General features: G+C 47.0%; 2 protein-coding genes across 4 annotated transcripts in view; one reads left to right on the top strand and one right to left on the bottom strand.

The window, feature by feature from the left end:
• Positions 1–16781, bottom strand: part of YBEY (ybeY metalloendoribonuclease) — a 163949-nt gene extending 147168 nt beyond the window's left edge. The window contains exon 1 of one of the 2 annotated variants that reach the window (XM_086956241.1): positions 16670–16781. The gene's annotated coding sequence lies outside the window, so the exon portion shown is untranslated. The remainder of the gene's footprint in view (positions 1–16669) is intronic. The other variant, XM_086956242.1, reaches the window with a different exon arrangement.
• Positions 16782–16911: 130 nt separating this feature from the next.
• Positions 16912–21231, top strand: part of MCM3AP (minichromosome maintenance complex component 3 associated protein) — a 622263-nt gene continuing 617943 nt past the window's right edge. For both annotated transcript variants that reach the window (XM_086956240.1, XM_086956239.1), the window contains exon 1: positions 16912–17029. The gene's annotated coding sequence lies outside the window, so the exon portion shown is untranslated. The remainder of the gene's footprint in view (positions 17030–21231) is intronic.

Below are 21231 nucleotides of genomic sequence, written 5' to 3'. Positions count from 1 at the left end.
AAATTAAAAAAAACAAAAAACAAGGTGATCTCCACCCTTTTCCCAATTAGCGCGCATTCTAATCTTTACCTTTTCTTTACAGAAATTATGTTGCATAGTAATGTGATATGTGTTTATTGTCAATAAATACCCTAGTTCTTATAGAATTAACGTGTGCCTTGTGTTCCTGTTCAATCTTGGTAAATGGATCTCCTAGTCGAAAGTTGTTTATATGAACGGATGTGAAATCCCGATCAGGTAAATAGTGATCGAACAAAGAGGGAGTGAGTGGACCTTTGATGCCAAGAATAGGAGGTACATCATATAATTTGGGAACCGTATTAAAGGTCATTATTATAGTTTTATCCCAAGTAGATAACTGAGACATTGTCCCGATAATTGTTCATAGGAATGTGGTCGTCGTTGATATGCGGCGTTAGTGAGAACGTTGGGGGGGATTACCAACGCGGATACCCACAGGATTGTGGCTTGCATAAGTGAGAGCGTCAGGGAGGACACTGGCGTGTAGATCTACAGGATTGTGGATCGTTTGGAAAAGGGAGCATTGGGTTCTGCAGGCCCATGTGTAGACGCACCGGATTGTGTGTCATATCTGCCCTAGGGTAGACCGGTCTGGGCCGGGGTGGCCGCGAGACCAACTGATGTGAATAAGATATTGTAGAAAATCTATGCATGTGTATTGCTATTCCCCATCCTTAGGTGCGACCTGTATATATCTGTATATCTATCCATATCCATTGTGAATACGTTCTAAGGAGGGAGGTGAGTACGTTTTGGCTGGGTCATAGGGGCCCCTGGGGGCTGATCCCATCTAAGCGGAAAATCCGGCCATTACAACAATGCATTAGCATAATCCAGCCTAGCCAGTATAAGTGCTCTAGCAACCGTCTCCTTAGCATCCCTAGGGAGCAGAGGGAAAAATTTGCGGAGCATTTTTAGGGTAGCAAAACAGGTGCCTGTAAGTTTTTTAATATGGACCTCAAATTTGAGATCCTCTGTGAACCAGATGCCGAGGTTTTTTGCTGGTCTCCCCATCTCTTTCGGGCATGGAATGTTTGGGGGCCACAGTGAGTTCTTAAACGAGGTGGGGAAGGAACCATAAAAAAGTACTTCAGATTTTTCCTCGTTGCATTTCAACTGGGCCTGTGTTAACCAGCGAAATACAGCGGACAAGCACAAATGAACTACCGATGTGTCCAAATTATCATCCGGCCAGGTGAACAGCAGTTGGGTATCGTCTGCATACCCTATTATCTTGGCCCCAAACTGTTCCGCCAGAAAAACCAGGGGGGTTATATAGACATTAAACAGCAGGGGGCTAAGAGTAGACCCCTGCGGCACCCCTGTAAGCAGAGGTTTAGGTTCAGAGGCGTGAGGAGGCATCCAGACCTGCTGAGTCCTATCGGACAGAAAAGAAGATAGCCAATCTAGGACAACCCCCCCAATACCAATGGCCGACAACCGGCGAAGAAGGAGCTCATAGGGGACGGTATCGAACGCAGCAGAGAGGTCCAATAAAATTAGGACCGCTCTGCCACCCCCGTCCAGACATTCCCGAATTGACTCAGTCATCTCCACCAGCGCCGTCTCAGTGCTGTACGCCGCCCTAAAGCCTGATTGAGCGGGATGGAGGGAATTAGAGATGTCAACGAAGTTCTCCAGTTGTTGAGGAACTACCTTCTCACAAATTTTCGTAAGGGCCGGAAGAAGGGAAATGGGACGGTAGTTCCCAGGAACCGACACGTCCAGTCCAGGTTTCTTCAACAGCGGCAGTAGCTTGGCCTGTTTCCAAGCTGACGGCACCTCTCCAGTGACCAGGGAAAGGTTAACTATTTGCGTAATCTCAGCGCAGACCGTTTCTGCCACCTCCGACAGCACCCGGGCCGGGCACGGATCGGCTGGGGAGCCAGACTTTAGGGGCTGAAGGAGGGGGAGAACGGTACACTCCTCAATTTGCACAAAGTTCGTGAAGTGCTGTCCTGAATTTGGACATAGTGAAGGGTCCAAATCAGCAGCTGAGTAATCAGCTGGGAGGGCCGCTAGAAGGTCCTGCTGAATCCTCGTTATTTTCGTAATGAAAAAGGAGGATAGTTCCTCACACCATTGCGCAGAGGACGGGAGTGGAACAGCATCAGCCACAGGGGACATAAAACTTTTAACAATAGAGAAAATCTCTCTACTATTGTTGTCAGCCTTGGCAATGCGCCCTGCATAGAAATTCCCCTTCGCTACCTTGATGGCTGCGTAATAGTCTTTCTGGGCGAGTCGCAGAGCAGATTTAGCCTCAGAGCTGTAACCACATCTCCAAACTCGTTCCAATTTCTTACACCCCAGTTTCAATTCTCTCAGTTCCGGGGAGAACCAGGGTTGGGAGGGAGAGCGCCTAGCTCTACAAACCGTACTTTGCTTAGTAGAGGCAATAGTTGCCTCTCGAGCCCACTCATTAAACTCACCGGCTCAAACCAGTTCCAGGGGCACCCCAGCCCCTGAGCTGGGGAAAGTCCGGACAAGGGAGAGGGGTGTAACCACCCCCCTCCTGGTCCCACCCATGGGCAGGACCTAGTCGCGTGCCAGCCCCTTTTCTTAGAATAAAGGTCGGAGCGGGCCCCCTTCCCAAATTAGATAATTCTGAATCTTGACTACTTTCCATGAAAGGAACTCTGGAAACCTTCTGAAGACTCTCCCTTGTGGCTAAGGAGTAGCCACCCTGCAGCCGCAGGCACCATCTAAGCATCGCGGTTTGCTGTAAGTCCATCCTCCGGATCATGACTGCCCAGCTCGGCGAGACCCGGATTCCCTGGCATCTCTGACCTCTACCTGCATCATCAGCCCAGCTGAGATTCGTGGGTGTGACGAGACCTGAAGGGACCGGCCATCTTCAAAACTGCACGACGCTTAACCAGCACGACCGCCGAGGGATCCTCGAGTGAGTGCTTTGGGATTTGAGAAGCCCTAACCCTGAGCAGCTCCAGCACCGAAGTTCAGCCCCCAGCATCCACGAGATCTGCGTGGGGCCCTTCTGCTCTTTGCTGCTCACTGCGTTGTCCGGCCACTTGCCTGCTGGCTTGTGGCCCTCCTGACGACGAACCACGACGGTTGCATCGTTGGTCTGGTTGCTCCAGACTGGCCCTAGCTCCCCTCCAACAGAGGAGCACCCCGGACCCTCCTGGTCCACTCCAGACGCCATCTTGACTCCACCGCGTGGGCTTGACTTTGCCAAGGTTTGTTGCCCCAATCCTGGGTCCAGCATCGCCGACAGCAGATACCTCTGTGGGACAGCTCGCACCACCAGCCTGGTCGCCGACAACGCCTCCTAGCCCGTGTGACTGCAGAGTCCAGCGTCGCCCACTCACCTGGTCGAGGTGACTTCAGCCGGTGCCATCCTGGTGCCCACACAATCACTGGCTAGTGATTAAGAACTGAGTCCCCTCTGCTTTCAGGTCGTCTCCATCACCGATCCAGGCTTGGATCACATCGAACTTCTTCACTGGTCGCCTGCCAGCAACAACTTCTTTCAGGCTCCATAGACTCCAACGAGGATTCCTGACGTCTTTTGAACCCTATGCAGCCGCAGCCCCTGGGCTAGGTAACCCGAGCATTTCGGTGCTCCAACGTAGGTTCACTATCCAAGTGTCCAGATCCTTTTTCGTTTTGAGTCTAGCTAGTCGGATTCGTCCGATAACAGTAACTTTACAAATACTAGCATCCATAGACTTTGTCCCGCATCCCGCGTGAGAGTGCACACTCTGCACCCGATCTCCCTAGGCCTCCTGCTCCTAACCTTAGGGTTCAGTAGTGTAGTCCTAGCGATCCTGAAGCCTCTGGATCTTGTTACTTACCTGCTAGTATTTCGCATTCCACTTTTAGTGTATATAGTTTTTCGTGCCCCTCGGGCATTTGTGTAAATTGTGCAACTTAACGTATTTTCTTAAGAGTTTTGTTGTGTGCTTAGCTCCCTGACTCATAAAGAGATCAGGGTAGACTTGTTATAAATAAATATCCTTTTATTTTCATAACAACTTGTTTGGTGTCCTTTCACTTGGTGTTCAAGGGGTATATGTGATGGTATAACAGCTGGCTTAACACGCCCTCTAGAGTTTAGCCTAAAGACTGCGGTGTCCATGCTACTAGGATAGCTGGTCTATAAGGTTGACTTACAACCAATCATCAATAAGGGTCGTTTGGTATGATACACAGTGATCACTAGAATAGTGAGCACTATATATCAGGCCAACTTCTCACAATTACACCCTCTTGAGATTTAAAAATCTCTAATCCATCAGTATTAATCTTGTCACTTCTTATATAAGGCGCGCTTAAGCATTCGACTAATAGCCGCAAAATACTACAAATAAAGCCCTATTTTGGCAGTTATGAGTAAGGAAAACGAGCCTTCTAATCTGAACCATGAGTGTGCACACATGCTCTTCCATGGTTTAATAAAGCGTGGATGCAATCTTTGGCGCAAGAGTTGATCGCTTAAACCTGCCATGATCAAAATGCCTCACCCTGGAAACAGGACACCAAAGCCCGGCAATAGTTAGTACAGAGTATTGCTTTGTAATTACATTTGCATAGTGCTCACTACCCCTGAGGAGGCGTCAAAGTGATTTCTCAGTGAGTAGCATGCTACTCCGGGACCCATAGAGGATTAGTGTTGAATTAGTATAGTGAAACATGCAAGTAAATTTTAAGTGGTGGATATGTTAGTCAGTTATTTGGATTCGGAAGGCAAGCAGAAGGATAGAAGAGGATAAAAGGTTTGTATTTATATAGCACTTGTTACCCCTGATGGGGTGTTGAAGCACGTTACTCCGGAAACCCATAAAGTATTAGTGGTGAATTAGTATGGTGAAATATGAAAGTAATTTGAGTAGTGGATATTAGTCAGTTATTTGGCCTGAGAAGGATAGCTGAGGGATAGAAGGGGAAGAAAGGTTTGCATCCATATAGCACCTGTTACCCCTGATGGGTGTTGAAGCGCTTTTCTGGCAAGTAGCACGCTACTCCGGAACCCATAAAAGGATAAAAAAAAATTAGCTAGCTTACGCGACAAGAATTTTCAATTCCATTAAGGACACTGAGGTGAGGATTATGCCATACATCACATCTTGTAAGACCCTATAACAGCCACCATATCCGGATACAGAGCCTCTTTCTTTGCTCGAACATTTTTAGTCCAATAACATAAACTCAAGTCCAAATGAACATCCTCCAACGTGGAAGAAACCAAACCAACTGGAAAGCGAACGTCTTCTTAACCAGAGGTACTTCTAGTCCTTCTTCTTTTCAGAGCCTGAAAGGAATGAATCACAGGAAAACCAGTAACTTCTGCTTAAACAGAATATATATAATACATACAGGTGGGTCATCATAACAAACATTGTAATATAACTGGGTGGGATAATCCTCGCCTCCGTGTACTTAAAGAATTGCTAGCTAATTTTTTGTTCTATTTCAGGACCAGAGGCTTCTGATTATGCTAGTTTAATGCTTATCAAATACAACTGACTCGATATCACCCACTGGTTTATAATAAAATGGTTTAAATGTAGACTCGAGTTTAGACAATAGTTGTTTCCTGGTTAACAAATTATTATCTGGCCATCTGTCAAATAAGGAAAGAACTAAAGATACATCCCACAAAGAAGAATACTTTGGCTTGGGAGGATTCGCAACGCGGATACCTTTCAACAGTTTACAAATAACTGGATGCATGCCCACAGGCTTGCCATCCATTTGGGAATGACCAGCAGAAATGGCGGACCTAAAATTGTTAACAGAACGGTACGCCAAACAATCAGACGCTTTCTCTGAAAAGAAGTTCACCACATGGGATAACTCGGCCCCGAGGGATCAACATGTTGTTCCATGCACCAACGAACCCAGCCCTTCCAGGCGGAATAATATTGCTTTCTGGTGGAAGAGGCCCAGGCCTGGTCAATAAAGGCCGCAGCCTTGTCCGAAAATCCTGGCATTTCCCAACATGCCAGGCCATCAGGTACAACTGGCCCGCCACTACCATCGGATGCACGTCTCCATGAGGGCCCTGGAGCATCGTCACTGACCATGGGATCTTCCTGGGGAAGTTGTAGCTCATTTCCAATAGTATTTGGAACCAGGGCAGGGACTTCCACAGTGGGGTTATCAGGATTATCTCCGCCCGCTTACAGGTCTCGTGAGTAGTCACCCTGGGAATCAAGATGAAAGGAGGAAAGGCATAATTCAGAGCCTTGGACCAGTCCAGGGATAACGCATCCAATGCTTGTGCTAACGGATCCGGCCTCAAGCTGAAAAACATCTGAAATTGACGGTTCAGTCTGGACGCAAAGAGGTCTATCGCACATGTGCCCCACAAAGCTTGTAACCAACTCAATATCTGGGGCTGGAGCTTCCAGTCGCTGTAATCTTTGAGGTAACGTGAATTCCAATCTGCTATTACGTTGGATTGTCCCGGAAGATACTCCGCTACGACCGAAATCTGATGAATGAGGCAGTAATGCCAAAAATCCTTGGCTAGCTCCGCCAGTAATGACGACCTCGTTGCTCCAAACTTGTTGATATACGTTGCTGCTAATATATTGTCCATCTGCAGAATGATGCAGCAGGAGACTTGTTTGGGAGAGAGTGTCCGGATCCGAACGACCCGCCAACAGTTCTAGGCAATCGATGTGCAACTCGAGCTCGCGCAGAGACCACCGACCTCTGGTGGAGATATCGCCGCAGCGTGCTCCCCAGCCCCAATGGCTGGTGTCTGACTCTATGACCACCTTAGGCTGAGAGCTGAAAATGGCTCTGCCGTTCCACGCATCTAAGCCACCACTGTATTTCCTCTTGTACTTCGTTGGAAAGTGGAACCCGGTCTGTGTAGGACAGACCCTTCCGAAGGTGTTGAATCTTCAATCTATGAAGGGACCTGTAGTGAAGAGGGCCCTGGAAAATCGCTTGTATCAAGGATGGCAAAAGACCCACGTCCTGGCAATCACCTGCAATGAGACCGTCTGTTTGGACAACAGAGTGGAAAGCTCCTTCTTGATATCTTCAATTTTGAGCTGGGAAGGCTCAACTGGGCCATTTGAGAATTTATGATGAAACCAAGAAAGTCCATAGTCTGAGAAGGACATAGAGCTGATTTCGGTTAGTTGATAACGAAACCCAAGTTTTGAAGAATAGACATGGTCATGCGCAAATGCTGAGCAGCTAAAGTCGGAGTTTGTGCCATGAGGAGGACTATATCATCCAGATACACCACCCTGCGGACGCCCTGTTCTCGTAAGCATATTACCACCGGTTTCATCACCCTGGTGAAGCACTGCGGAGCCGAGGAAAGACCGAACGGAATTACCAAATATTCAAACTGCTGGTTCCGCCACTGAAACTGTAGGAAACGGAGGTGAGGAGGGAATATAGGAATCGACAGATAGGCGTCTTTCAGATCCAACCGGACCATCAGTCTCCTTCTTTCAACAAATCTGCTAAAAGATGGATGCCCTCCATCTTGAAATGGTTGTAGGTCATGAAATGGTTGAACTCCTTTAGATGCAGTACTAACCTGTGACCTCCACCTTTCTTCTGAACCAGGAAAATGTTGCTGCAGAAACCGTGAGGACTATTGTCACAATATGCAATCACTTGTTTCTGCAGCAAAGCGCCGAGCTCCGCATCTATAAAACGGCACTCTAGTCGGGAAAAAGAGTTGTCGGTGGAAAATCCCAAATAGGAGTCTGATGAAATTCTAGGTAAAAACCCTGAATTGTCTGAAGAACCCATACGTCTTGTGATATCGGAGCCCAATTGTGATAGAAAAAAAAGGAGTACACCCCCCCTCCCCCAGGGTAACAGACATTTGTCGGCAACTCTTACCTGCAGACTCTGGAGCTTGAAATCCCGCTCGATGTCCCCCTCTATTGAAACGTTTTCTGTTAAAGCGTTGTCTGGTGGGGTAGAAGGTACCCCCACGAGTGGAGTCCCACTCACCTCGGCCACGGCCATAGTCTCCTCGCTGAAGACCTTGGTGGTACTGGCGGCGTGGCGAGCGTCCTCGGTCTCGCCCTGCCATTCTGGAAAACTTGCTTTGTGCCAGACTGGGCCTTGTCAAGGGACGTGAATGTACCTACAAATTTGGACACGTCCTTCACGAAGCGGTCTCCGAAGAGATTACCCTCTGCCAAAGGGCCCGGTTCTGCCGAAGCAAGCTCCGTCAAGTTAGAGTCCATCCGCATGAGGAGCGATTTACGTCTCTCTGTGGATATAGCACAGTTGGCGTTCCCCAAAATCAGATTGCCCTTTGGGTTCACCCCACCAAGACGTCAGGATCTACGGGAGCACCAGACTCCTTTGTCTCCAGGGCCATCTCCAGGATTTTGGCCAGTGGCCCCGCCACATCCAGGAGCTTGTCCTGGAAACCCCGCCAGGCACGATCAATTCCCTTTTTGGAGTCTTTAGCGAACTTCTTTAGAAATGTAAGGAGACTGACGTCTATGTCCGGCGTGTCTGCCACTTTGTCAGGTATATCAGGCCTAGGGCACTCCGAACGCAACCTGTGACGCACTTCCTTATCGAAGCTTCCGCATAGGTTATTGTGAAAATACGCTGCCACCTCTGGGGCCGAAACCCAGTCCGACGACCTAGGGTGCACAATGTCGGCCGGACTGAAGGTAAAGGGTGTGCTCACAGTTGGAGGTAGATCCTGTTCCACATTCTATGACTTGTATGACCGCTTCTTGGGAGGGGCCTCTTCCTCCCCGGGTGTCAGTCCCCGTAGTATCGGTATCCGTATAAGTGTCCTGGTGCTTAAGCTTATCTCCCCTGCTGGGAGGAATAGCAGGTGTAGGTAGCATCGCCAACTCGTCAGAATGGGGCCACAACTTCGCCTTAGGGGTGGCTGATGCCTCACCCTTCTGAGGGTCAACAGGTGCCGTATAACCGTGCGGCTTAGCAAACCTCTTCAACTGTTTAGTGATGGGTTTCAACGCAGCAGCCAGAGCATGCTGCACAATGTCGGGCCCTGCCTTTTCTATGGCCTGGTTGACAGACTCTTGAACAGAAGCGTCCAGAGCCTCAACAATATTGTCCTCCAAAGAAGCTGTTTGCACTTCTTCCTGATACATCTCATCCTCTTAATACCTGACCCAGTCATACATCATTGAGAAATATGTAAATAGTCTTAATAGAATGAGGACTAAAAGAGAGGAGTAAAGGGGGAGTCAACCCACAGCACACAGAAGATATCAAGCACCGAGCTCCTCAGCAAAACGGTAGAAATACTGTTACAGCCCACAAGGCGTAGGGAGAGCCAAATAGACCAGTCTGTGGAGCGTGTGCTCCCTCCCGGGGGCCAGACGCTTATTTCAGCCAAGTCAGGCTTAAAGTGCAACAGCTCCGTGTGAATTCCCGGCTCAATTACGCTCCGGAGCACTCAGGGGGCGCTTGCGACATGCGTAGCCCAAAAGCTACCAAAAAGTAACCCATTTGGGCTACGCAAGTCGGAGCGATGCAGGCTCACAGAATGAACGCACCGGCAATTAGGGGAAGAGTCCACGTCGAGCGAGATGAGCGCGCACATCAATCAGTGAAGACGCTGCCTAAAACAGCAAGGAGTTGTAAATAGAATGCCCGAACAGGCCAGCAGCAGTCAGTAGGTTGGGAGTCTGTCCATTACAACGCCCGCGCAGGGTCGGATTGGCAAGGCGGGCATTCGGGAAACGGCTGAAGGGCCGTTGTCTCAGTGCCCTCTGTGGGCCGGTTTTTTTCTCCCCTTTTTCAGTTCACAGAGAGTGCTCTCTGCTATCTGCTCTTTGTGAACTTGGGAAGGGGAGAAAAAAAAACGGCCCACAGAGCGCACGGAAACAGAGACAGAAATGAAAGCGCTTCACTGTGTGCCATGCAGTGATTATTAGCTGTGGCCTCACTTCACCCCCTGCCCCTGAAAAGCAATCACGCCAAGGGTGGGATGGGGAGCGGTGATTGTCTGCGAAAATCGGCTTCCCTGGGGGCCAGGTGTTGCTCAGGCCTTGAGCCATTTCCACCTCGGCCCCCCTGGGGCCCACGCAGCCGAGAAACGGTGTTAATCTTAACACCTCGCCCACAGCCCCTCAGATTCAGGGCACAGTGGGCGAGGAAGAATGGGTCTGGCTGTGGGGGCTAGGTGATGTTTTGAACTCCCACCATCTTCACCTCAGCCTTCCCCTGTCTACCATTGTGCTCCCCTGCCAAGACATTGCCCTGGGGCCTGGAGGGCTGGGGAGGGTTGATTAATTTACTAATTGCAGAGGCCATACTGCTGTTCATGTGCTCTTGAGCTAAGTAGGTTAGTAATAGCAGGGGCTTCCCTTCTTTTCAGGTGCTCCTGTACTGAAGTTCTTGAATAATTTTGTGACAGAAAGGGGCCTTGCTGTTTTTAGGTCTCGCCTGTCGATGCGCATGCGCATCGAGCAAGCGAGACTATGGTGGCTTATCCACTCTTTATCCAACTTGCAAGGAATCGTGGCGATTCCTTGCAGTGCACGAGAAATTTAAGCTCAATGCGCATGCGCATTGAGCTTAAATGCGCGTGCACATGCCCCCAGCCGCCTGCCTTGCCTACTCTCTCTCTCACAGCCTCCCCCAGCTCCGCCCCCTCATTCTTGATTGCACGGCCGCTAGGCCGTGCCTCCCCTACTCTCCTCCCCCCTCCTCCTCCTACTCTCCTCCCCTGCCTGCCTGCCGTGTCGCACCTCTCCCCTCTCCGCCCCCTCCCCTGCACTCCCCAGCCATATCGAATCACTCCTCCTACTCTCCTCCCCTGCCTGCCTGCCGTGTCGCACCTCTCCCCTCTCCGCTTCCTCCCCTGCACTCCCCAGCCATATCGAATCACGGTCCACCGCGTTACTTGACGAGAAAGAAACTGGTGCCGTTGCCTTTATCTCCCGCCCTCCCCTTCGAGGATTGGCTATATTTTCGTTAAAAGTCCATTAATCCCGGATGCGTGTTTATGACCTGCATTGTGCTCGTGCCGGTAATCGCTGTGCTGCGCGAGAGACTGCTCGCTCCCTGACAGACTGCCCCAGACAAAGCCGGAGTGCGGCTTCGAGCAGACAGCGCGCCTCCGGGTAGGCCCAGCCTGGCTCCAGGATTTGTAAACAGCCACATTCCAGGCTGTAATCACGCAGACAGCAGCTCCTGTCTGATCCGAGACAGGAAGTGCCCGCTTTGTGCTGCCAGCCATCACAGTGGCACACGCAAGAAGGGTTTAAATTTAGCCCAGGCTTTCCTCTCAGCAAATTATGGGTGGTGTTGTCTCGAGATGCAGGCGACCGTGACAGCCCCATTATCAAGCATTCGCACATTCTTCTGATAAACAAGTAGGTGAAGGAGGCCGAAAACTGCCAGTGGAATTATTAAATGACGGCTTCTCTACTGTGAGCGTGACTGCGCATAAACTATTTTCATGTGCTTTTACTACGTTTTACTGGAGTTTCCAGTTGTAAATAAACACGTTAAAAACGTTTGAAGCGAAAAGGCACAGCTAGTGTGTTCTTCATGTATGTTGAAGTACACATTGTAAGTAGACTGCAGACATAATACTCTTCAAGTAATACAGATTTAATTGTTGTTTTAGTAAATGAAAGCTGCTGGAAAATAGATTTGTTCCCAGGAAAGGGAACCAGGGTCTGGTTTTAGACACCGGAGACTTCTTTCACCATGAGATAGCTTCTCTCAGTGTTCTCCTCCCACCCCTTCAGAGCACACCAGAATTGTCAGTCCCCTCGACACTGGGTTTCCACCTACTCTACCTTCGTGGAATAGCCCCTCTAAAACTCGAGAACACAGCGTTTCCGTTTAATTGCTTTGTCCATCACATGTATAGGCTACTGCAATTGAGTATTCGGGGAGCCTCCCAAATTAAAAACACTGTGTAAACTTGAAAGCACACAGTATTTGCGGCCTCTTTTTCCTGGCTTGAAAGATTCCTGATGTATTAACCCACACCACTGCCCGCCAAGTAACGATCACAGATTCAGCCAAACATTATGAAAGTGAAATGGTGACGTTTCGTGTACTTAACTGCTGTAAAAATGCCACCCTTTAACCATCATGGCATTGAGCTTCAATGCTCACATTGTGGGCCAAAACAATGACCTTGTGCTCTGTTTCTGAACAAATACCTATGTGTATAACAAATACACATGAATGAACTGCATGGCATAAACCATGAGTGAACAGAATTCCCGAATTCGCCTGGACAGTCCTGGTTTTTAAAGGATTTTCCTGACGTCTCAAAGTTTTGTTCTCATAAATATATGTCCCAGTGTTTGAGCGAGTCGGGTGAACAAGCACATTCTTGGTTCAGTCTCACGATCACATTGGCCCTCTTGTCAAACCACCGTCATAAACTCCCAGGTCTTGAGTCGCATGTTGTTCTAACTTGCCTCGTTCACGCAGCACGGCAGAGGTTAGTCAGGAGGGACTCTGCATCTAGCAAATCCATTAACCAAGGCCTGGATCATCAGCAACCTACTTCTGGCAACGCTTTTTTGGCTACATCTTTGGCTGTTTCCTGATCTGTTCTGTGGCACGCTCTGAAAGTGGAGTGTATTTTTAATCTCATTCCTTATAGAATGGTGATAAAAACGCCGTACAAATGAACATGTTTTCAGTGGACAGCTCAAAACATGTTGGTGGATAACATAAATAAGATAGTCTTACTAATAGCTCAGGGGTTATAATGAATGGCTGGTATAAACCTTCAGCTCCAACATCCCAGTGTTTGTCTTTCTATTACTCCCAGTTTAATTTAGCATATGTGGCATAACAACCAGAGCTGCCATCTAAGTCACGTAAATACAATACATGTTGCATAAAAAATGCTATAGGTGTCACATTCGCCAAAGTTATAACTATTGGCATTGTAAATGACAAAGCTATCAATTTAGCTATTTTAAAAACTAACACATAAATAAAAGATATTGTCATTTACAAGACCAATAGCTCCAACTTTTCTAATGCGAGACCTATTGCCCCCTCACCCTCACTCACCCTCAACCCCTCACCCACCCTCACTCACCCTCACCCTCACTCACCCTCAACCCCTCACCCTCACTCACCCTCAACCCCTCACCCTCAATCCCTCACCCTCACTCACCCACACCCACACTCACCCACACTCACCCTCACTCACCTTCACCCACCCTCACTCACCTTCACCCACCCTCACTCACCTTCACCCACCCTCACTCACCCTCACTCACCCTCAACCCCACTCACCCTCAACCCCTCACTCACCCTCAACCCCTCACTCACCCTCAACCCCTCACCCTCACTCACCCTCAACCCCTCACTCACCCTCAACCCCTCACCCTCACTCACCCTCAACCCCTCACCCTCAATCCCTCACCCTCACTCACCCTCACTCACCCACACTCACCCTCACTCACCCTCACTCACACTCACCCACCCTCACTCACCCTCACCCTCACTCACCCTCACTCACCCTCAACCCCTCACCCTCACTCACCCTCAACCCCTCACCCATCCTCAACACCTCACCCTCACTCACCCTCAACCCCTCACTCACCCTCACTCTCACTCACCCTCACTCACCCTCACCCTCACTCACCCTCACTCAGCGCAACCACAGCATCTTCACTAAATATATTTAATAAACTTTAAGCTATTGGCAATATAAAATAAAATCCATTTTATTTACGTATTAATTATTAATTGTTTTTTAAAGCCATTGATTTTTTTAATATTAATACATATAAGTCACATATAAGTCCCGTTAATACAAAACATGTTGCTTTACAAATGCTAGAGGTGTCACATTTACAAAAATTATAACTATTGGCTTTGTAAAGAAGAAAGCTATTAATTTAGCTATTTAGAAAAAACAACACATAAATAAAAAACAAAAAAATAAATAACACCTATAGCTCAAACTTTCCTACTGCGAGACCTATTGCATTTCCAATGCAATAGGTCTCGGAGAATTTGAGTTAGAGCTTTTAGAAATGTTTATGGCTTTTTTTTTTAATTCTTTAGCATTGGCTACAGGAAACAAAAATGCTAAAGATTTACAAAAAAACCCATAAACAATTCTAAAAGCACTAACTCTAATGCTGCGAGACCTATTGCATTTCTAATGCTTGTTTTAGTTGCTCAGCATGTAGGCCATTGTCACCTTGGGCCTGTGTCCTGCGCAAGAACAGTATCCTCCCACTTTCATTCCTTATCTTTGCATAGGCATAGGTGGCCTAACGCCAGAGTTGCAGGGGCGGCTGGTGACATTTGAAAGTGGTGGGGCGTAAACTAATTTGCATATTGCACCGCAGCGAGCGAGCACAGCGAGCGAGCACAGCGAGCGAGCGAGCCCGAACCACCTTGCATCCATCCATACATCATTCATGCATCCACCCATCCATCCATCCACCCACCCACCCATCCATCCATCCACCAATTCTGCATCCATCCTGCATCCATCATTCATTCATGCATCCACCCATCCATCCAGCATCCATCATTCACTCATGCATTCACCCATCCATCCATCCTGCATCCATCATTCATTCATGCATCCACCCATCCATCCACCCATCCATCCTGCATCCATCATTCATTCATGCATCCACCCATCCATCCATCCACCCATCCTGCATCCATCCATCCATCATTCATTCATGCATCCATCCATCCACCCATCCATCCACCCTTCCACCCATCCATCATCCATCCTGCATCCATTCATGTGTCCACCCATCCATCCATCCTGCATCCATCATTCATTCATGCACCCATCCATCCATCCATCCATCCTGCATCCATCATTCATTCATCCACCCATCCATCCATCCACCCATCCACCCATCCATCCATCATTCATGCATCCATCCATCCACCCATCCATCATCCATTCCTGCATCCATTCCTGCATCCATTCATGCATCCATCCATCCATCCTGCATCATCATTCATTCATGCACCCATCCATCCACTCTGCATCCATCCTGCATCCATCATTCATTCATCCACCCATCCTGCATCCATCATTCATTCATGCATCCACCCATCCATTCATCCACCCATCATTCATCCATTCATGTGTCCACCCATCCTGCATCCATCATTCATGCACCCATCCATCCATCATTCATTCATGCACCCATCCATCCATCCACCCATCCATCCTGCATCCATCATTCATTCATCCACCCATCCATCCATCCACCCATCCAGCATCCATCATTCATTCATTCATGCATCCATCCACCCATCCATCCATCCATCCATCATCCATCCATTCCTGCATCCATTCCTGCATCCACCCATCCATCCATCATTCATTCATGCACCCATCCATCCACCCTGCATCCATCCTGCATCCATCATTCATTCATCCACCCATCCTGCATCCATCCTGCATCCATCATTCATTCATGCATCCACCCATCCATTCATCCACCCATCATTCATCCTGCATCCATCCATCATTCATGTATTTTATGACCCTATAACTTGCACACAGCTTGTCAGTGTTTAATACCAGTCTCGAACCTTGTACTCCAGCACCAATGATACATGATTAATATTAATTGTTTTTAAAAACATGTATTTATTCGACACCAATTTCACACCTTAATCGGAACATCATTTTTATTTGTTTTTTAAAATATCTATTTATTTAACACCAGTGTAAGTCATGTATACATTTTTATGGTTCGATAAGAGGCTCAAACCTGGTTTCCCATCACCAAAGTCGGCCGTGCTATCCGTCCGGGGTTATGTAACAGGGCTATGTAGTGACCAGCCAATCCTGCGCCAGGATTGGCTGGGGGGGCACCATGACTCCTCGCCCAGTCGCCCTGTGTAACCCCGGGGCTGCGGCCCGCCCCCTGGTCCTCTCTCTAAGGGGGAATTCACAAGAAAACGATCTGCGCATGCGCGGGCATGTTTGTGCCCAAACATACACTTGCGCAGCTGCAGCAGCCCGTTCCTCCCCCCCCCCCACCCCCCTTTCGCACTGCGGGAAGGTCGGGTGTCTCCCGGTTTCCCGGCCGGCAGATAGCGCGATTTTTTTAAATAATTGTGTTTGGCTTCTAGTGACGACGTGGTGGGTCCATGGGGCTTAGTGGGGCTTCGCCCCTACGCCCCAATGGACGCACCGCGCCTGCAGAGTTGCAGAGATGGGGATTCAAGTTTGAATCCCAGGGTCTGCTCAACAGCCTGTGATTCTGGGCAGATCACTTCCTCGCCCAGGCCCTTAAATAAAAAATCAGATCATGTGTACTGTAATTGGTACTCATGAATAGAACTCAATTTGAATAATAAAACATTTACATTGGCTGCTGTGGGTAGAAAAATAAATAGAAAGAGAAGCATAATCAGAAGCTCCGGTCCTGTAATAGAATTAGTGTTGAAAATGAGTACAGTGAAATATGAAGTAATTTGAGTGGTGGATATGTTATTCAGTTATTTGGATAGAGAAGGGTAGGTGGCGGGAAAGAGGTTCGTATTAATATAAAGCTTGGTAGGGGTAGAAAAGGGAAAAAAGGTTTGCATTTATATTGATAAATGCAAATATCGATTCAGTAAAATAAACAGTTCCCTACAATAATAAGAGCAACACTTCCCAACACCAATTAATTAACATCTACTAGCAACGGAATTGGTGACGGAACCGAACGCTTCTAACCTTCTGTACTTTGCACAGGTAACTTCTTTCCGAACCGTAATGCTCGAAGCCCGATCCTGCCAGAGCACTAATGAAAGTACACCGGAAGAAGGTGCACGGGTATTTCCGGAAGTCTGTGTTTTTGGAACACTATCCGCTGTGTGGAGCGAAGTTGGTTGGGTTTTCGTTCTAGTCTTTTTGGCTCGGTGCGCACGCGCATTAACGTGATGGGAGCGGGAAGTGGGGACGCTACACTTTAATCACTGGCTGAGCGGAAGAGCAACAAGGCGGAGTCAAAAGTAGACAGGAAATGTGTTCCTTACTTTATGATGTCCGGCACAGAAAATGCTGCAAAGGAGAAGCTTGAAGTGAACAGCAGAGGTGAGAGGGAGCTTAAGTTGGGCGGGAAGGAATTAAGTATCCTTTCATAACCAAAAGTTAGGGTGTTTACAAAACGAATACCTTAGTGGCAATGCTACACAAACATATTGCCAAAGAACATTGTTTTGTGTGCACTCTAATTTGCATTTATGTCTGGACTTGCTTGACTCTCACTGCCTGATGGGATACCTCTCACATTTTTTCTTTGTCTTGTTATTTTCATGATTACATTCCTAGATTTTTGGAACCCCTTAGTTTAAAGGTTAACGTTTCGTCTGTGTCTGTTAGAAGCTCCACACTGCACTTTTGTATAATAAACATGCCACCCTCTGATTTCCATGCATTTCTTCGCAGGCCCGAGTAATAAGGCACCCTTCTGCACCAATAGTTTATGTTAAGAGCCCAGGGCATAGCCTAGATCTATCTATCACATGCCCGAGGCATGTTTTCGTAAGTAGCAGGTGGTTGTGTATGTGATTTAGCTCAAGGCAGAAGGGGTAGATCGAGACAAACACAGGGCTACGAATGAACGATATTTCTCCAAAGCATTATCACATTACCTACACTCGTTTTTTAAAAACGTTCCAACTGAGATTATATCTGTAAAGTCGGCTAACCCAAACGTGGATGGAAATGCATGTGTTTTATGGTGCAAACGCCTATTTCAAAATGTTCGTTTCATGGAGTCAGCACCGCAGACCATTACTTAATGAATTTCAGTTATCAATATCTGTTTTTTAAAGCCACATACGATTGCCTTATTGTTGCATAGCAGGGACGATTGCATGCTTTTCATGCATGTATTTTTATTACTTAAGTAACAAACCTTAACAGCTTTGGGTTGACAGGGCAATTACACGAATGTGAGCTCTATACATGAAAACAAATGGTTTTACTCCCGTATTTAGATGGATATATAATGTAAATAGGTAAGTTTTCCCTTCAGCTATGACTGTAAGAGGAGGCGGTGAATGTTTATGATCGCCCTTCCTTTGATGACCTAGCATCATTACCTATGCTAATTAATCCTTTAAAAAAAAAATTAAAGTTTTATCTTTTCAAGCACAGCAGCATAATGAAGCAACTATCGCCTGAGATGTATACATGATATCATAATCACTGGAGGAAAACACAGAAATTTTATCAAAACACTAAAGGAAAAAGCAACATAATTTCCACCTATAAATTCATCATCCATAATGATCAAACAAAATTAGGGATAAATCCCCGGTATGTACAGATATTAATCGTTACTGCTTCTCCTTCTAATTATAAATGAGTTCCCATATAAGCTTCCCAAGCGCTCTTCCCCTTTTGCCCTTCCTCACATACATTCCCTTCTCTAGGTTATAGGCTGAGAGCAGCCTGGCAAGCCATTGTTGGAATGTTGGTGGCACCTTATTCAACCATGGCGATGCAATACAAATACGAATAACCGACATAGCCACAAAAACAAAGTAATGTGACGGACATTGCCTATCTTCGCCATTTATCCCTAGTAATATTATAGTTGGTGTGAGAGAGATCTTAATCCCTAGCGTTCTATCGAAAAAGTATTCTGTAGCACTCCGCAAACCCTGTAGGTGAGGGCAGGATGCAAACATATGTACTCTTTCAGCATCCATGCTATCACACCGTGGACATGTAATACCCGTGGCGCCCCCCCCCCCCCATTGTGCTACCTTGAAGGCGTGTAATACAAGGAGTAGATTGTTTTATACTGCTGGGCTTGAAAGCGCTACGGAGCATAAGGTGGTCTGACCTAATTCTAAGGAATCTTGAAAACAGTCTTGATTTATCCCAAGTTTATCTGCCCACTTATTTCCAGATTTTCTGAGATCGTCAGTTTTCAAAGCAGATAAGGCGGCATAGATCCTTCGTATGCTGCAATCTACACCCACCTTAATAACATCCGTTATTTAGTTTTTACCAAAACCAGAGGGCCCGGCCTATTTTTTTCCTAAAAACCTCTGAATTTGCAGATACTTAAAAAAAATTCCTTTTACTGATACCAAAAGTAAGCTGTATAGCTGAGAACTGTCAAGTTCCATCCGACCCCCATAGGTCACCCAATTTCCGGATGCCATGCCGTTCCCATCCTACCATTACTGAATCTGCAAAGATTTCCGCCAGAAGGGTTGGATTCCTGAGTATAGGCGTTCAGCCTACCCAGACCACACTTTTTCCGGAACGATGCCGACACCTTATAAACAGCCATCAAGGTCTTAAACCTAGTTCTTTTAAAATAACTAGGGTCAGTGTATTTTAAGAAGCAGTTCTCCGCCTCCCCGCCAATCAATATAGAGTACATATCTATAGATCCTGTCTTTACCTGTGGATGAGAAGCATCTCCCCCTAACAAACCATACATATACAGAAAGGCTGCCGCCCAATAATACATTTTTAAATAAGGGACGGCTCATCCTCCCCTTGACCTTGATAGAGACATGAAACGTAATGCCCTCCTGGTTTTCCCGTGAGCCCAAATAGATCTATTGACCAACTGCTCCAATGCAGTAAACCATTTGGCCTCAAATTCAAGTGCAATTGCCCTAAAAAGATAGAGTACCTTGGGCAATAGGATAATTTTTACTACATTATAACGCCCCAGTAGGGAGAGATGGAGATTATGCATTCTATCTAGATCTTTTTTAGCTTTTAATGTTAATTGGCTCGATGTTCCTGTCCACAGGCTTACCCAAATCCGTCGAGATGTTAATCCCTAGATAGATAGCGGAGTTGACAACGCGTACATCATTGCAGACGGCCCCCTCATTCTTAACTATCTGAGTCTTAGGCTCGTTTAACGCGTATCCTGACACCCGGCCAAAAGCAAGAGCTTCTGACTCCACTGCAGGTATGGCATTTGCAGCTGAAGGGGTCACTAGAGCGATGTCGTCTGCGTACGCCAAGGTTTTATATTCATGGACTTTTATTGGGGGGATCCCGCCATTTGCTTCCAACCTATGAATTAATGGATCGATATATTCCGCAAATAGTAGCGGCGAGCATGGGCAACACTGACACGTACCGCTCTTAATTTGCAGGGGCGCTTTATATCCTCCATTGACTCTAAGGAGTTTTATATAGAGCCTGAATTGCGTTGACGAATCCCGCACCAATACCACACCACTTCAAAGACATCCAAAGGTAGTCCCAGGAGACCCGATCAAATGCCTTTTTGGCGTCCCAACAACATGACCGTCATGGGTTCTCCTGAGACTTCGGCTGCATCAAAGAATGGAGTGGTACAGAGTAGAGTGCAGTGGCATAGAGTGCTGTAGAATTCAGTGGCAAAGAGTAGAGTCGTGCATAGTAGAGATGTGTGGGATAGAGTGCATTGGCATAGACTTGAGGCGTAGAGTCAAGTGACAGAGTGAATTGGTGCAGAGTAGATTGCAGTAGTGTGGAGTGGTGCAAAGTAGTGTGAAGTGCCTTTATAGAGGGTTGAAATCTCGACAAATGACACCGTCTGCCATTTCAATGTGATGTTTTTTTACAGTTCATTTAATTTCTGAGTTCTGTGCTACCTAAATTGTACTACTAGCCAACAATGTACTAACCTTTGTAAATACCACATGCGCACCATTAATCACTTTTGTCACAACTCAATTGCTCTGCACCTCTTTTTGGAGCACCCATTTGTTTACCTCTGTATCGAAGTAAAGAAATGTACTGTATGTGATCCCTCACATAGGTTGTGTTTAGGGAACGTAGGCTGAAATGTCTCTCCTGAGGAACCATATATTCTTGCTATGAATTTACTGCCCACAGAGGGTTAGGCACAGGATCTGCAGCCATACCCCACTGTATGGCCGTGGGCCATGCCCAGGAGGGCCAGCTTGATTGCGGAGGGGCTTGATTTCATAGAAGCTGGATGTAGTAAAATAGCTTAACTGAAAAGAAATACAGTTTAAGTGAAGTTATGGTTGCATTAAGGTGCTGTTATGTTAAAAAAAAATAGGCTGAAAAAACTTTTAAATCTCCCTGTTCTAGTCTGCTCTGCAAAACATAGCTTGCACACTTGCAATACAAACCATTACTAACACTCCAAATACTGTTCTTAAGACCTCACGATGCATATAACTTTAAATATGAGGCCTTTACACAACATCTTTATGTTATAGAGGCACAAAAATTATACTATATCCATAGTTCTGTCATTCAAAATACAAGGTAATGTGTTATTACTGAGATCATGT

Source organism: Lissotriton vulgaris, chromosome 2_1, assembly GCF_964263255.1.
Source record: "Lissotriton vulgaris chromosome 2_1, aLisVul1.2, whole genome shotgun sequence".
Classification (NCBI taxonomy): Eukaryota; Metazoa; Chordata; class Amphibia; order Caudata; family Salamandridae; genus Lissotriton; species Lissotriton vulgaris.
The sequence above is the reverse complement of the archived record's forward strand: the minus strand, read 5'-3'. Positions and strand labels throughout refer to the sequence as shown.